Genomic DNA, 3,695 nt, shown 5'->3' with positions numbered 1-3,695 from the left:
TTATGTCTGTCTGTCTCTCTCTCTCTCTCTTTTTGCTTGATATTCAGCTAAACACATATAACCTCTTTAGGTTCTGAGTCATCTGAGTAATTAACTGGCATTTAGTACTTTGGTTCTAGACTGAACAAAAAAAGAAAACAAGAGGCTACAAGCTCTTCTGAATAAATGTTTTGAGAATAACACATCAGATGTTACTAAATTCATTCTTCTCTTGGGATTATATATAGATGTGATAGCTTTGCCTGGGTGGCTGGAAATGAGAGCTCCAGGAATAGGTCAAAGAACATAAACATGAGAGGGAAATGTTTAAATGTAACCTGCCATTGAGGTCAAAAAGGATAATGTGTTCAGCTTCCTGGCAGTGGACCTGAGGACATAAAGTCTCCCAGTTTTTCAAGCATAGTTCCTTGCTTCTCAGTATCCTCCATTAAGTCTGGGTTCTTGTTGAGTCAGTAAAACCAAAGATTCAGTTAAGATGTTACCTGCTTCATAAGCTTCTTCTATACAATGATTGCTTGTTTATCTTTGGACTTGCCATATCCCCAGTTTGTTCCAGGTACAGAATAATGATTATGCAAACTTTTTTTTTTTTTTTAAGTCTACCGCTTTGTTTTTTTATTTTCCTGGAAAAACAGAACAAAATCACAAATTGGAGACAGGGAGGTAAAATAGAGATGAAATGGAAGACAGTCTCTTGTCATGAACTCTTACTTTCAAATACCATTTATACGGAAGTTACTTTACTGGTGGGCAAACAGAAAGCCAAGCTGGAGTTCCCACTCTTACTTTTGGAAAATGGAGAATCAATAATTTACTAATCAATAAAAAAAAGCAGGGAAAGTCCCTGGTAAAGCTCTACAGACATAATTATATGTCTGTGTTTTACCAGTAAAAGATAGCTAGAAGAAAAAAAACAAAACAAAACAAAACAGATGTCTGGAAACTGGTGCCAAACCAATGTGAAAGCTCTGGTGCTTTCTCTAAACTCCTATCCTGAAGTAATGCTTTTCAATATTTTTCTAAAGAAAGATTACTCTGAAATCACCAACCTTCTGTCACCCCAGTTCATCCCCCTCTTTCTTTGTTTCTTTCCACCTCCAAGAAATAAAGGGAAATGTAGTTTTCTGTCCAGCGCCACTTGGGAAGGGGCCGGACTTGGGGTGTGAAGAGCTACCTTCTACCCTAGCTCGAGAGGGAGGAGATAACTGCACAGTTTTTTATAGTTTTACCACACACATACAAGGAACAAAAATCATCTGGCAGTTTTAAGTATAGGTGCATACCTTTACTTCATAAACTCCTTATAATAACAAAATTAAATCAGATTTTAAAAAAATATATAGATGGGTCCTCCCTATGTAACTCAGAACGGTCTCAAACTTCTGGCTTCAAGAGATCTTTCCAGCTTGGCCTTCCAAAGTGTTAGGATACCAGGCATGAGCCACCGTACCTGGCCCTGAATCAGAATTTTTTAAAAAAAATTTACTTGAAAGAAAAATGGAAAAGGAAAAGGTTCAGCACTAGATTGTTGTCCTGTTAAGAATGTGTAATGTGCATTTAAAGTGTTGGAAAGCAGGCATTTTTACCAAAGAGCAAAGTCATATGAATTACAATTATGAACAGAAAGTTTTGAAATAAAAGGGTGTACCTATGGAAACCAGTGAAGAAAAGAAACACCAGAAATTGTTTGACACAGAACAGTGAGCCAGGTACTTTGGGAGCAATAATCTGAAAGATGGAGGACAGTGGTCCCAGATCTGAGGTGGTTGTCCAGCCAACTGTCTTGGCTCCAAAGGGGGAAGAATACAACTGGCAGGATTCGAGAAGAGGGCATTGCTGCAGCTCCAGAGCAAGTCTCCAGTTTTCACTCCAAAGTAGACGTGCTTTCCAGACTTCAACAAGGTCTATCAGGAGGATTTGCTTTCCGATATGTAGGAGTGAGACAGGTAACCTAAGAAGATAGAGCCTATGATAGGGAAAATCCAATATGACCAGCAACTTTTGCATGTGTCATTTTTTTGAAGGATCCCTGCTACAATTTTCAGGTTTGTGGTCACTCGAATGGACAGCACCAATGTAGTACTGCTTTAGCATTTCTCCCGCATCAGGGGGGTGGCCTATATCTTCAAAACTTTCAGTTGCATCTGCACCAGCTTGTTCCAGCAGAACCTTTACTCTGCCAGGGGGCTCCTCGAAGTGGGGGACATTGTAGAGTCACCCATGGGTCACCAGCCAGAGTTCCTTCAAGGAATTTTGCTTCACCACCTCCTCCAACTGGCAATAGGTGGTGGAAGTCCCTACCCACCTGCCCTTTTTCATCACTGCCGCTAGCTTGCGCAGTTGCCATTGGACTGGAAATACTGCCTCTCCACTGCTAACTGGGCTTCCAAGACTACCTTCCTTGAGGAGAGCCCGCAGCAAACTTTTCCTAAAGAAAAAGGGTTCTTAAAATAAGATTATTCAAAGGTATCTTGTAACAAAATGATTAGATAATTATTGTTAGATCCATATTATATATATATGTATGTGTTTTATATATGTACGTTTGTATGTTTTTTATGTATGTATGTATGTATGTATTTTTAACATTTTTACTCAGCTGGATGGGCAACCTTAGTGTCCCTGAATTTCTTAATCTCATTTAGGTCTATCAAAAAATTATTCAAGTGTTTTATCACAAATCATAATTTTGCTTCTTAGATGAAGGTCATGGACATGATGCTAAGCAAAAATCTATTCCAGCCTAGGTTTGGGAGACATTCCTTCCCAATTCCTTTTATTTTAAGTGGACTATAACAAAGTAGAGTAAAATTGCTATAACATTTTAGAATTAAAATGAATTTGAATATGACTTCGTTGGTATGTGGCTCCTCTCCTCTGGTCCCTTTTCTCAAAGATAGCAGGCTATTACCTTAGAGGAGCAGGAGAGAAATGTGGATAAGACCATGTGCATGCAGTATATGGTAGGAAGTCCCCTATAGGCCAGAGAAGCAAGGAGGCAGCAAAGCAGAGGCTCCTGCATCAACAGAATCCTCCTGGAGTCAGTCTATGAAGCAGAGGTCAACACCTGGAAGATTTTTGGAATTGTTGCTTTCTACCTTGAAAGATCTGTCTGGTACTGGACTCAGAATTATTTCTGATAACATTTTAAGCCACATCAGAAAGTTACCACCATTTAATATCAAGTACAGTTGGGTTGGGACAGATTTGGATATTGTAGCTAATTCTCGGGACTCCTGGTCTGTAAAACATGCTCGATGTTTTTAGTCATTTCATTAATTTTGCAGTAATGCTATCCCAGACTTGATGCAATTAATTTTTTAGGCTGACATTTCCACATTATTGGTGGAGTGTGAGCTACTGTATTACTATGAAATTCATTCAATGTGTATTGATTGTTGCCTCTAATATGCCAAACACTGAGCTGGGCGCTGAATAAGTAAAAATAAGCAAAAGTCTCTGATTTAAGGACTTTACAGACTCCCTATCCAGGCCACATTCACTGTCACCCTAAATTAGAATAGTCTTCTTGGGGCAGTGGCTGAAATGGGCAGGCATTAATCGCTGTACTTCCTTTTCCCCAACAAGTGATTAGTCTCCATCTGGTTATTGATCTAAAATATCCATTATATCAGGCGGGTGCCAGAGAGCAAAGATGTTAAATCCTTAGCTTTTGAATCAAAAAGCCACAGCCC

The 3,695-nt window shown here is 39.2% G+C and overlaps 1 pseudogene; it reads right to left on the bottom strand.

Annotated features, from left to right (window-relative positions):
- Positions 1-1,665: 1,665 nt before the first annotated feature.
- On the bottom strand, positions 1,666-2,353 carry LOC114679397 (cytochrome b5 type B pseudogene; annotated as a pseudogene).
- Between the last annotated feature and the right edge of the window lie 1,342 nt (positions 2,354-3,695).

The sequence above is a fragment of the Macaca mulatta genome, chromosome 7, assembly GCF_049350105.2.
Source record: "Macaca mulatta isolate MMU2019108-1 chromosome 7, T2T-MMU8v2.0, whole genome shotgun sequence".
Taxonomy (NCBI): domain Eukaryota; kingdom Metazoa; phylum Chordata; class Mammalia; order Primates; family Cercopithecidae; genus Macaca; species Macaca mulatta.
Note: the sequence above shows the minus strand (reverse complement) of the source record. Positions and strands in the feature narration are given on the sequence as shown.